Consider the following 14897-nt stretch of genomic DNA (forward strand, 5'->3'; position numbering starts at 1 on the left):
GCCACCGCGGCAGAACTGTGAGATGGGGCGAGAGCGCCGTGGTGTTGGGCAATGGTGAAATAAAGCGTTTTAAAGAGCTGTCACTGTGAGTCTGCGTACTCGTGTTTTTTTTCTATCAAAGTGTCTCCCTGTTCATGTGAGAGCGATACGCTACGTGTCTCTGTTGGGAGACCAAGCCTGAGTGAGTGGTGGAAATTACGATTTTTTATGATCGGACCGTTCTCTGTGTAGGGCAACCACAGTTGACTAGAGTTTGTGACTCACTCTACCAAGAGCAACATCCAGCTGGGTAAATATTGGTAAAATAGAGAGATCTGCAAAACACGTTCCAGTAAAGTTTGATGTCAAAGTATTTGCTATGAATATGGTCATGGTTACGTGGAATGAGACCCAAGTCTCTTGGTTGTGTGTGTGTTGGAAGGATTGGCCCACTGGTTAAGCCCACTGCACTACAATGTGGGTGACATGGCTGTGATTCCTGACCAAGCATGTTAGTGGGATTCCCCTCGGCTGACTCAGCGTCAAATCCGGTGCAGTGTTTAAACATCAGCACCGGGGAGATACAAGCAGCCGTGCGTGGGGCTGGCCACAAAACCACCGCATGCACCAAGTCAGGCTCTATGAGTGTTCTCTTAGCGCGCTTGGGAGAGGGTTTCTGTGTGGCAGAAGCAACGGCACATTGGGTGCGGGCACAACGCTACAATCCGAGCGATCTTGGTTTCAACTATAATTTGTACTTTCTATTTTACCAGGTAAGATCCACTGAGCTATGTAGCTTGTTTTCAGACGCGACCTTGTCACAAATGATAGCTCAACGAAGTGGCTTATCACGTGGAAATGTATAGCAGCCAAATACTCGAAACGCACGTTGACAAATGTGGAGGGGGAAAACCGGAGGACCCAGAGAAAAGTCTACACGGCCACGGAGATCTAGAGAGACATGCAAGCTGAATATATAGCAGGCGTCAGGGTCGGAGGATCGAACCCACGACGCCTGTATACCAAGTGAGGTGTATAACACCTCGCCACTGTGGCGCCCTTAATCTCTGGTGCCATAGCCGTCCATCACGGACGTCTGCAGTGCCACAAATGTCAGCATGTCCTCTCTCTCTCTCAGTGTATTCAGCGGTGATTGTTGGATGTAAATACTGGTCTCTGCCATAGGAATGTGCAATTTCCACCACCGGCTAAGAGCTGCCAACAGAGATGAGCAATGTCCCACACCAACTCGAGCAGCGGACACGCGTGAATGCACGGTGTAGTAGTGTTTTTTTTTACGCATTCGTGTTTTTAAGTGTCACAATATCGTGGCGCTGCGTTTTGGCTGCGGTGCACGAGCACCAATAACAAAGACGTAACACGTTCGTCAATAAGACTGCACTAAATGGAAAATAATATATAATAGGTGACGACTCGGGGAAAAAATGCCCCTTTATTATCTCTCTGCTATGAAGAAGAAACGTTGCTGGAAAGGTTGCCTGTTCCGTATGTTGGCTTTCTTCCCTGTGGACCAGATGTTATTGACAAATGTTTAATTGGGTAAGTGCACACACGTATTGATCGATGCAACACACAGAGGTTTGTCACACATTATACAATTCCGTGGCTTTGTGCACACGGGGTGCAACTTTGAGCTGCCTTAACATTGGATCCATCAAGCCGGAGAGACTGAAGTTTATCATGGACATAACTGCGCTGTCGTAACAGGTATATTTTTTTTTCTCCAGTTGCCCTTTACAACAGAGAGATGTCTACCCATCTTAAAGCCATCATTGACGCCTAAATGCCAGCAAAGTGATAAGGGCAGAAAACTGACGCCCGTGGCGAAAAATATCCACATCGAGAGCTTTCATTCCTCATGGAAATTAAAACCAAATTACCTTCCCATGCAGCACACACCGGGCCTGCCGAAGTCAAGGTGAGGTGGTTCCCATTAATCTTGTTCACCACTGCGTCCGAGTGGTGAACACGTTGCATTGAGTTCATTACCGCGAGGTATCTGTGTGCGCGTAATCATAAACACGCTAAACCTTGCGCTCTGAAGTGGTTATAGGTTTTGGGTTGTTACATTTTTTCAGCCGAAAAATGTATTATATGAGATTGCTGCCGTATTAAAAAACAATTATTACTGGAAGCTTGGAATAGGCCTGCAACGCAGTGGGTGATTAAACAAAAAAATGTGAAAATATTCAAATAGCACTGTGAAAATAGTTGCACTCAAATGTGCTTTTGTTCGTGGCATTGCAGCAGTAGAACGCAATGCAGCGGTGCGCTATGAACCCGGCGACCCAGGTTCCATTTCCACCCACGGTCGACATCAGTGGCGATTGTCTGGCTCGGTCCTTGGGCTTCCCCGAGGTTGACTCAGCCATAAATGAGTACCTGGTAAGATGTGTAAACATCGGAATTGTGGGTAAGGTGAAGGTGGCCTTGTGGGCCCACTCTTCGGTGCTCACGAACAGCACTTGCCCCAACAGTCTATGAAGGCTAAATGGGGGTGGTGGGGGGGGAAATCTTAGCTTTTTATCTTTTGCAGTGGTGCACGCTGTATGATATCTCAAAGTCAAATATTTCGGTCGCTCAAAAAAGATGCGGCGCTTATCTCTACCGGAGGGTCTGAGTCAGTGGTGGAGATTAAACATTCCACAAAGACCATCACCCTTGACTTCTGATTTTACTGACCCTGAAGAGATGATGGGCTGAGTCCCCCCACCCCCTCCCCCGATCGGAATTTGAACCCGTAGCTTTGCGATTGTTCACGTGTCCCTACGCGCTGTCCATGGGCGGAGTTTGCGGGGGGGGGGGCACGGGGGGGCAATGTCCCGCCCAAACTGGACACCTTTATTCATTTATTTTCACGAGTTTACAATAAAGATAAAAAACATCTTCTTGGTTCTTTCGGTAAAGTCACGTAGAAGGGAAATAATAAAATAATAAAAATCTAACATAATAACTATTTATTATTTTTATTTTTATTATTTTATTCCCTTCTACGTGACTTTACCGAAAGAACCAAGAAGATGAATCCCTGCAGTCACGAAAGCTTTAAATCGAAAAATAAAAACATCTATTAATTAATTATATGCACCCGCGATTACTAATGCGAGGGACGAAGCAAACCACTGCCCTACCCCCCCTAAATCTAGAGGTCAAACTGCCTCTGGCGCTACCAATGTGCAGCGCTCTGCTGGGACTGGGGCATCCCCTGTGAACCAGCACTGTGGAGGTGAGGGTTGATGGATCACCACACAATCGTTGTGAAACTCCCTTCCCGTGAACGTCGAGCAGGAACCATAGCCTGACTCTACGGGGCAAGACGGCACAGCAAAACATGTGGACTCCACCTGTTCCGTCTCGATGGGATAGAGTGTTTCCCCCTCGCATAAGTGAGCTTTCACCCAGAGTGCTCCGGTTTCATTCCACGGGTAAGCGCTCATTTAATTGGCCGCTGTCACCTTAATATATAGATGATCGCAGAACTTTGACAATCGTTGGCACCGGCTCATGGCGTGGCTGCCTTCCCGCGTGTCTGTGATTCGTCCTCGAGCCTCTGCGAGGGTGCGTGGATACCGTGCGGCGCGTTACACGTTGAAACTATTGTGAGCGGTGCTTCTCGATTCCTATGACACATTGGGACTTGTTTAATGCCCGCGTGAGGTGCGATGTCGAGGAAGACATTACTTCTAGATTTTTTTTCTTTATCTACGTGACTTTAGCGACAAAACCAAAGAGTATGAAGACATTACTGTTGACCGTGAGTCTATAGCGTGCCAGCCGCAGCATGTCACCCCCCCCCCCGCCCCCAGCCGAATATGAAATCGCAATTACGAGGACAAAAGCGGACGGGAAAAGCCAAAACGTTTCCAATAAGTAAATAGACAAATAACGGGCCATTCGAATGTGAACAAGGAATGACAACAACAACAAAAATTGCTACCTCGCGTGGAGAATCACGCAAAGGCGGCTCCGCGTGACCTTTAGCACCTTAATAAGGAACTCTAAATAACACCGCAACCGTTGCGCCTTTTCCATCCAGTGAATGGGAAAGTCACGATTCCAGTCAAATCGAAAGGCGCGCGTTGGAGGCCATCGTGGAAGTGGCGTCGCCCCCCCCCCCCCCCCGTTCCGTGCGCAAGACGCACAAAGCAACGCCCGGCCCGGCGACTGCACTCAGCATTCAGGGTCACGGCGTCGCGAGTAAGCAACGCACAGTCGATGCTTGAATGCCGCGGCGGTTGATGGAACCTGGCGAAGCGCGTAGCAGCACCCTCTATCTTCTTGGTTCTTTCGGTAAAGTCATCACGTAGAATGGAAATAATAAAATAATAAAAATAAAACATAATAAAATAATTATCACGACGTTTCGGCCACAACGCAAGCAGCCGTCATCAGGTGGAGAGCAGGTCTGTCGAGAAGACAGAGTCTGTCTTAATAAAATAATAAAAATTAAACGTAATAAAATAATTCTCACGACGTTTCGGCCACAACGCAAGCAGCCGTCCTCGGGTGGAGAGCAGGTCTGTCAAGAAGACAGAGTTTGTCTTAATAAAATAATAAAAATAAAACATAATAAAATAATTCTCACCACGTTTCGGCTACAACACAAGCAGCCGTCCTCGGGTGGAGAACAGGTCTGGCGAACAGACAGAGTCTGTCTTAATAAAATAATACAAATAAAACATAATAAAATAATTCTCACGACGTTTCGGCCACAACGCAAGCAGCCGTCCTCAGGTGGAGAACAGGTCTGTCGAGAAGACAGAGTCTGTCTTCTTGAAACGTCGTGAGAAATATTTTATTATGTTTTATTATTATTATTTTATTATTTCCATTCTACGTGACTTTACCGAAAGAACCGAGAAGATGAATCCCTGCAGTCACGAAAGCTTTAAATCGAAATTCAGCACCCTCTAGTTAGGGAATCGTCGGCGAAGTGTAGCTTTGATTTCTGTAAATAATATGGGCTCTTACGGCGTATGTAGAATGATTCCTTGCGACTGGCGATGATGGGAAGGTTTGCAAATTTCAATCCTGGTCTGGGATCGACATCCCGTCATCCGTCTAGATCCTTTAAAACGAGTTAAAACTTCGGATTGCATCGACTGTGGTCGACCTATGGACAGACTGGTCCCTGCTTTGGCAATGTGGAATTCCCACTGCTGGCTAGTGGCCTCGGACAGGTGACGAATGCGGCGCCCTGTATCCTTTAAACAGGGAGACATTCTGAGCTGACTTTACCTTTAAAATATAGAAAAGAGCGCTTCTTAACAAAACGCTGGAAAAATAACAGGCGACCTCACATCGCCGCGTGTCGTGGGGTAAAGTGTGGACACTCCCAACTCGACCACGACATCTGGCCGGCGCGGAAGGGTGCGATAATGAATAAGTCCTCTCTCTCGAGAGAGAGAGAGAGAGGGCCTCCTCGAGTGAAGACCCTCCCGCCAGCAGTGACCAGGCGCCCTGCAAAGTGATTGCAGGGCTGCGCCTCGACCAAGCGAGCCGAACGTTTGCGCGGCGCGCGTGACGGCCGGTCACCGCATGTACGAACGGACCTTGAAGATTAGCATCGCCTCCAACACTGAAGCCCAGCGCTCACCGATGCTCGCCCACTGGCCGATGTCGTGCAACGATCGCGCATCAAAGAGCCACTCTCCAGGCTGACCTGTAGATGGCAGTACAGCAACTAGGTCGCTAACATATCTGTGCGTGCAATTGCATTGTTTTGCGATCGTAAGCGTGTGCATTATTGTCCCCACCTACCCCACCCCCTCCGTGTACAACGCTTGGAATTTAAAATACAGGCGGATTTTTGTGAATATCTATAGAAACTGAGTAACACCATGCACGCACACTAAGGACTCAGTTCAAGGTAAAGTCATTGTCACTCTCTGCTCACTCACACGTGAGGAATTGCCCCTCTCTGCTGGCAACCTTTCGGCCATGGTGGAAATTCCATATTTGCGTGGACTATTCATACGCCTACCACGTGCTGCATCTCCACGCTCGCAATTGCCACGATTGAATGTGAAATTGGCTTAAATTGACCTTGGCCGGGTTTTTTAACCTATGACCTTTTACGTGATCATGAACTCGGCACCCTTGTGTATGACCTCCTCTCACCCATCACCCATATGTTTTTATGCATGGTACATAATATTGGGTGTATTATTTATTTATTCCCCCCCTGCCTCTCCTCTGCCTTAAACACGAGTGCTTGTGCTGTCCATTTGTGGCCATATTGCACGTGTATGTCAGTGATGTGAAAGTGCTCGCCCGGTGCTCTGACAACGGTCAGAGCATTAAGCCCCCATGAGCCACCCGGTCAACCTCGCGGAAAAGTCTCCTCATTCCATTCACGAGGCATCATGTTCCAGGAGTTGATGTCCCTTCCGATGGAACATTGCAATCCAATTCAATTTGGATCTGTCAATCAATCAATGTTTTTTTTTTAAATACGCGAAACCCCATTGAGACAACGGTCGTGCTTTCGATGGAGTCAGAGCAAACGCCGACACGAGAACGTACGGCAGTGGCCGACCTGAGCCCTTGGTGGAAATTCCGCTTTCTGTGGGGAGGGCAGAGTCTCTTATAGCGTTACTGATGTTGAGTCCCTGACGAGAAATACCTAATTTTACACTTCCAAGGAGGATGATGGGTTGACTCAACCCGCCAAATAGAAGTTTTAAAAAATCTCGAAAATGTGAGAAAAAAAATGTGAGTACCCCGACTCACAAGTGGGAGGTTGGCAGGTCAAATCCCAGTCGACAGCCAATCATCCCTTTGGGGTTCATAAAATTAGGAAGCCGACAGCCGCCATCCTATGGAAGAACTAGCCCTGGCGAGGCGAGTTGGGAACATCAAATCGGCCCATTTCATTGCTCACTTGAGCCAGGAGAGAGACTGCATGCATTTACTTTAAATACTCGCAGCGCAGAAGTTCGACAAGCAGTATAAATGGGTGACACCACGGTTAGTTGATCGGCAGGTCACGTGCGGGTGGGGTAACGTCGCGGGTTTTTCCCACCTCTTCCAAGACATCTCGCTAGATTGGAAGAGTAGGCCAAATACCACCTGAAGGGCCTCTCTAAAACTCCTTCCTCCAGCAATGAACAATCAGTGGGCTGTACAACTTACAAAAAAACCAGTACGATATTCCGGGCACGGTTTGCGTCTACTTGAAACGCACTGTGTTGTCAGGTTACACGTGCACCATTTGAAATGTAAAATATTAAATCGTACGTGTACTCTTCGTATGTCACGCGTCCGATGCACTGCATGTCCACCCCACAAACTCGCGATTCGCGATGCGTTCAGCAGCGTCGCGCGCGCCCGTGTTTCGAGTCAAATTAGGTACGCGATGATAAATAACGAACGGACAATGTTGACGAGCGTCCCTTTTCTCATGCCACGTGTGTGTGTCACCTGCTTTAAGGCAGCCGGCGAGCCTTTTGAACAGTTTACAGTGAAAGTAATTAGAAGCCCGGTTTTAATCAGAGCATAAATAAACTTTATATTATGCTCCGAGCGTGTCGAATTCTTTGAAGATTAATGGTCATACAAACCGCAGTTCAAAGACTGATTGCGCACCTCGTTGAAAATGTATTTCACGCCGTGACCTACTGCTTTGAGTAACGGCGGCAGGTCACCCTTTTGTCGTTCATTTGTCTGTGAATATTGATGCAAAATGAAGAGGGCATCAAACTTTGGTTGCGATGGGAGCTATCGAAAACAACCATCGCGGTGGCGAGACGTTCACTCCCGAGATGTTGGCCCTTGTTCTCCCTGTTGCTTACGTGGATTTGTCTCAGAGTGCTCACATTTATAATAAAAATGCGTTTATAGTATTTGGCTGCTTTACATGTCCACGTGATAAGCCACTTCGTTGAGCTGTCTGTTATGTGTGGCCAGGTCGTTTCTGAAAAAGAAAAAATAGAAAAAATAGTTGAGTTTATATGAATCTGATTCAGGGCCAAGCAGGGCCAGGGGCGGGGCTAATACATTAAATCTCAAGTCGTTTGGGTCAGTGTGCGTGTCGGATGCAACAAAGTGACTTTCAGCGTCACGTCTCAGTTTCTTGCAGTGGAAAAACAACCTGAAGTCTTCTGAGTTGCTGTGGTACGGCCTAGGCATGGCTCGGTTGTGCAGTGGAAATGACATAATTTGAGCCTGCAGCGTTCCACTTGCGAGTGGAGCACTCTGTCAGTGTCTTCAGGCCAGATGATTGGCGTGCATGAAGCAGTTCAGTCTGGTACCCATGTTTGGTGAAATCAATATTTTTCAATACACGTGTAAAGTACAGTGGTTACGGACGATAACTTCAGAGTAAATGGCCACATGATGAATGTGAAAACCAGACCAATGTTTTATTGTGGTTCATCGTATTTTCTTGCGTGTGTTAACCGCAACGTTCACATCCTTATTCACTCCGAGTTTCGTGCCTGCTTCTTGCGTTTTGAATATTGTTCACCATCTTTTCTAGCACGTGGTGTAACAGCGGTTGCCATATTTTAAACTCGACCCTACCAGGAGAATGGGAAATTTCCACCCCTGACCTGGGACAAAACAAGACAAAGAAAACCCGTATAGCCTTAACATACTGTAGGGGCAAGTGCTGTTAGCGAGCATCTATGAAGGCCAGAACGGCACACTAGGGGGTGGGCGGCCAACACCACGCTCGACCGCCTTTGTCTCCCCAGTGGCGATGTTTATACACCGCACAAGGTACCAAATGATAAGGCACTTTGTTGAGCTATCATTTGAACCTCGTAGTGGTACCATAGTACCACCGGCTCTCGCGTAATGTCCGTGATGCAGTCATTTTCAGTTTGTTGATGGTCGGCGATACGGCAATAAACTCATCTCGACGAGCTGTACACGATGCACTATTAAGATAATAACAGATTTTTTAAATGTTATCGATATCGCGGAGTAGCACTGATTACGGATTGATTGGTACCTCAGTCGCGGAATTAAGTATATCCCTGGAAAAAATATTGAATTGCCTCGGCCATTTTGTATTATTTGGGACCCCGGGGACCGCCAAAAGGATCATTTGTGGCCAGGCCGCTAAATTAAAACCTCAGTGGGCTTCGTCTGCAGGTCACAACTCACTCACCCACCCACTCACTGCTCACCACACTGCAGGTCACAACTCACTCTCCCACCCACTCACTGCTCACCACACTGTAGGTCACAACTCACCCACCCACCCACTCACTGCTCACCACACTGCAGGTCACAACTCACTCACCCACCCACTCACTGCTCACCACACTGCAGGTCACAACTCACTCACCCACCCACTCACTGCTCACCACACTGCAGGTCACAACTCACTCACCCACCCACCCACTCCTCACCACACTGCAGGTCACAACTTACTCACCCACTCACAACACTGCAGGTCACAACCACTGGTCCTACCACTTTATTACTGCTGTTTGTGACTGGCCATTTGGCATTTTTGAGCCTTTCGGTCTGTGCTTTGCCACTCAGACTTTTTTAAATGGCTAAAATGTTATAAATGTATGCTTATGCCTTTATTTCTCCAATAAAATGTCTGTAAGATATCTTACAATGCTGCTGTAAATAGCATTACTGGGAACAAATATCCATTCCCATTACGATTAAAGCATTAAAATCCCATTGACATTTACATGGAATTCAATTGACTTGTTATGGAATTCAATTGACTTATCGTTATTTAACAGAACCTAATAAAGTGGGATTGCTTCATTTTTTGAAAAAAAAAACTGAACTCAACCTTTCCACATATTGCAGATAAATTCTGGCTAATGTGTTGTCAGCGCTCAGCCCGTGAAACTCAGAAATTAAACTGGGAAGGGTGAGGCTCTTTCTTTTTGAAAATGTGTTGACATTGGTGTGATTGGAGCACCTTTTTCTCTGCAATAAGTGCAGAAAATAAAGCTTCCAAATCACTTTGCTGGGCAACGGGCCACGCTGTTCCATAGAGCAGGAATTTGGACGGCAACGAAAAAAAATACGAAACATTTGGTGGTGATTTTCGACAAAGCTACACACGGCTAATGACTATGATTAAGCCCGAAATATAAAGCATAAATCACACCATTGAGAGATTAATGAAGTTATCGTGGCAGTTTAATAAATATAATGCTGACAGTGTTTCGTGGAGTGGAAATTTTACAGCACCTTACCCCCAAAAACAACACTGCTAGTGGTGTTTATAATACACAAGGTGATCCATTTATAGATCCCACCACCAGAACCACCTGATATCTAATTACGCCTCTCTCTTCTCAACAGCGGATTGAATTTTGTGAAAGTAATGGCTGTGTCTTACAGAGGAGAGTGGTGAAAGATTTAATAAGACATGCAGAAGCTCTGAATTAAAACATTGTTTTTGATATACAGAATTGTCTTATTATTCCAATGTGGTATCTGTAAACGAATCACCCATCATATAATATGTTTAAATTACCTAATAAATTCACCCTTACACCACATGAACCTGCCACTCGGTGCTTAGCTCTTCGGCAGACGTTTCACCAACATAATCAATCACTTTCAGGTCTAACCCATGTCACGGTGTCTCCCTACTCACGCACTCAGGTGTCTCTAGTTTTTACAAACGAGCCCTCAGATTGCTTTAGACATTACATATTTCCTATGGTGGCGGGGCGGTGGGGGTCAGTCACTCCATCCGTGTGTGGACTGTCCGTTCGAGAACCGGAACTCACAACGAGAACGTCGGGGCGTTCGGTTCCTGAGACTCAACAAAGACTCAACAAAGACCCAACAAAGACCCAACAAAGACTAAAAAAAGACTCAACAAAGACTCAAAAAAGACTCAACAGAGATTCAACAGAGACCCAACAGAGACTCAACAGAGACTCAACAAAGACTCAACAAAGACTCAACACAGACCCAACAAAGACCCAACAAAGACCCAACAAAGACTCAAAAAAGACTAAACAAAGACCCAACAGAGACTCAACAGAGACTCAAAAAAGATTCAACAAAGACTCAAAAAAGACTCAACAGAGATTCAACAGAGACCCAACGGAGACTCAACAAAGACTCAACAAAGACTCAACAAAGACCCAACAAAGACCCAACAGAGACCCAACAAAGACTCAAAAAAGACTCAACAAAAACTCAAAAAAGACTCAACAGAGACCCAACAGAGACCCAACAGAGACTCAACAGAGACTCAACAAAAACTCAACAAACACTCAACAAAGACCCAACAAAGACCCAACAAACACTCAACAAAGACCCAACAAAGACCAAATAAAGACCCAATAAAGATTCAAAAAAGACTCAACAGAGATCCAACAGTGACTCAACAGAGACTCAACAAAGACTCAACAAAGATCCAACAGAGACTCAACAAAGACTCAACAAAGAGCCATCGTCCCTCGCGCCCGGCAGGTCGTGGGGGTCGCTACAATCATCACCACCGCATAAAATCGAGATCGCTGACGGACAATATTGAAACACGCTTCGCAGTCTCAAAGGAGGTGGCGCGGGGGGGGGGGCCTCTGAACGGGACAAGCTGCGGCCCTACGTCCGCTCGAGCACAACACCGCCGGTGGACTCCATGGGCCGCCCGCCGGGATGCTCGTGCCTCGCCCTCCCTCTACAGTCGTGCCTCTGCCGGCGCAGAAGATCCAAGGGTCTGATCGTCCGCCAAGCTCACGGTCAACCGCATCCACTTGCACAAGCCATGGCAGCAGATGCGGATGAATACATTCTCCAGTGGTGGTGCGACTGTGGTCATCCAGAACGAGCCGTACAACGTATAATGACGCGATGCCCAGATCCACACATACAAAGAAGCCATCGCAGTGATTACACTCTGCTGCTCATAAAGCAGTTATCTGGGCTTGACCACCTCTATGTGAAATTGTAGTTGTTCCGCTGCATCTACATTAGAGGCCGACCGATATTCGGTTTCGGTTTCAGCGCCGAAAGTTGTCAAATGGCCTCTTTTGGCATACTTTCGGTTTTGGCCTAAAGTAAATTTTTTACTTTCGGTCTGGTTTTGGTTTCGGCCAGAACTGATATTGACTTTTGGTCGTCATTCGTCAACCGAAGATCTATTTTAGAATATAACGCTAGTGCTACATCTATCACTCTGCCTATTGGATGGTCAGTCGGCGCTAGGCAATCCTATGCGATAGTCTGCAAACACACACACATGTCAGCAGCAGCAGCTTGGGAGCGAGGTTACAGCCGCAACCATGGTCTGCTAATGTATATACGACCGGTCAATAGACGGCAGCCTGCAGCTCCATCTGTGGGTGGAGTCTCTTCGGGACGACAACAAAGTGCCTCTTGTGTCTGTTCCCAGCCGCCTGCCCGCCTTGGCTTGAGGTGTTGCGTTCGCTTCAGTCTGCACGCGTGTTGATACCGAGATTCGAAGTCTGACAATTAGAGGCCGAGCGAAATTCGATTTTGGTGCCGAAAGTTGGAAAATGGCCTCTTTCGGCATAGTTTCTGTTTTGGCCGAAGCCAAAAAGTTAACATTCGGTTTAGTTTCGGCCGAAAGTCAATTTTTAACTTTCGGTTTCGGCCGAAACCAGAAATTCAGTTTCGGTTGGCCTCTAATCTACATCAACCGTATGACAGCAGAAGAACGAAGTCGATGCGTTCCATTATGTCACTTCGTTGTCAGTAACTTCGTGACCAGAGGCTTCGTTAACAAAGGCTTCGTTAAGAGAAGTGCTTGCCACAAATGAAGCACAATACCTTGCTGATCTCGTCAAGGACCATAGACCATCACGCAAACTCCGGTCATCCTCGTGGCGGCTTTTGGCAAGACACCGCATCGCGCGCTTTCAGATGCGATTTTGCGGCCGCTTGGAACGCTCCTCCCAATATTAGGAAGCCACTGGAGCTATGCAATTTTAAATCATCCAGATTTAAAACTCACTTCTTTAGAACAGCTCTTTGTGTTCAGTCAGTTGTCCTTCTGCCACACCTCCGATGAGCACTTTTGGCGTCGGACGCTTCAACGTACAATCCTACATATCACCGGCACGCTGCAGAAAGCGCGGCCCGCAATGAACGTGCGTGCGCGCACGGTGACCTTCGCTCGGCGCGCGTTCACGCGGCCTTGCCCCGCGCGATAGAGTCCACGAGCAGGAGGCTCAACTGGCTTGGCACGGCCGAGCGAATTTTCCCCTGACAGACTCGCTCTGCATCCGCCAGGCGAGGACAAAGATCCCCCACGTAGGCTCCGACAGACTGTCGGGGCAAGCGCTGTTTAGCAAGCGGCCGCTGCGAAGGCCGGCACCGGGCGCGAAGGGGGCAGTGTGGCCAGGACCATGTCCCGGCCGAATTTGTCTCTCCCAGTGCTGATGCGTTTTTTCGCACAGCACCCAGGTACCATTTTTTTAAGGCTGAGTCGATCTAGGGGAAGCCCCAGGGACGCGTTCAGATATTCGCCACCGTTATTGATCATGAACGGAAACCGGACGGAGTTGTCGGGTTTCGTAGCGCGCATTGCGCTAACCACGACGCTGCTGCTCCAATACCACTACTCGCCATTCGCCACTAAGTGACTGTGACGTCACCACGGCGCCTGTGCCAGGCCAGGTGCACTTTGAGACCACGTTAAGTGTCGATCAGACTCAGGTGCCATGGGTTGGCTGACTGAGATGACTGGCAGGTGCAACATCTGTGCCAACTTGCTGCACTTTATTCGCCCAGCTCTCCGCTCGTTGTTGTGAGCGCCGTTCCGCTGCCCAGTAGCTCCCCAGTAGCAGCGTCCTTCACGAGCCTCCTCCATTGAGGCCGATCTTGACACCGCTGCTACCAGTCATTCGGCAAGTCCACTGAGCTCGACATCTTCTCGTACCGCATCAGACCATCTTCTCTCCAGCCCATGTCGTGCCCGTTTAGCCCCCTCTATCCGGGCAAATGGCCAAACAGAAGCTGCTTAGGCATGTGGGCTACATTACCCAGCCACCGCAGCCTTGCCTGCCGGAGGAGCTCACTGATGGGAATGTGTCTCCATCCTATAAAGACCCCCCATATAGTCTGTAACATACTATTGGGGCAAGTGCTGTTAGCGAGCACCTATGAAGGCCGGCACGGCACATTAGGGGGTGAGTGTCCAACACCACACCCGCCGGCCTTTGTCTCTCCAGTGGCGATGTTTACACACCTGGTACTCATTTGAGGCTGAGTTGACCTAGGGGAGGCCCACGACCGGTTCAGATAATCGTCACCAGTGTTGGCCGTGAGCCGGAATCGAACCCGGGCCGCCAGATTCGTAGTGCAGCGTAGCGCTAATCGCTACACTACCACTTCCCCAGAACAACAACCGCCATTCGCCACTAAGTGGCGGTGACGTCACCACGACGCTTGTGCCAGGCAATGTGAACCTTGAGGCCATTTCCCCACCGGCACACACAGACACACACCAGCTCATTCCCACACGCGCTGACTCACAGTGCTATCTCAATCAACGTGTAGCCCCTCCACATAAACACGTGGAGCACGCCCCCCCCCTCCCTCCCAGCCATCTATGATAGTGCTTGCTCTGTCTGCAAGTAAGATGCTCACTCTCATTAAAGCTGTGAACAGAAATAATGTTCAAGTCACAATGTCCCCGTGCTCAAATGCGCGCTGGGCGATGTGCGTGTACAACAGGGGTGAGGTTTAGATTTCATTAAAAAACATATTTCAGATCTTCAGATTTTGTAGCATTTACATAATTCAGGATTAGTTTGAACTGATGAGATAAACAGCATTTCAGATGTAGGATTTTGGGGTTTTTACGGTTAGATGTCAGGTCTTAGGATTGTTTGAATTGTGTGCTATATGAATGTGTTCGTGCTAACAATAGCGATGTCAGCCAATGTCACACGATTCAACAGGAAAATCAGGGCAGTGATGTCGTGATCATG

The sequence above is a fragment of the Lethenteron reissneri genome, chromosome 22, assembly GCF_015708825.2.
Source record: "Lethenteron reissneri isolate LAM-NWPU_2019-01 chromosome 22, ASM1570882v1, whole genome shotgun sequence".
NCBI lineage: Eukaryota > Metazoa > Chordata > Hyperoartia > Petromyzontiformes > Petromyzontidae > Lethenteron > Lethenteron reissneri.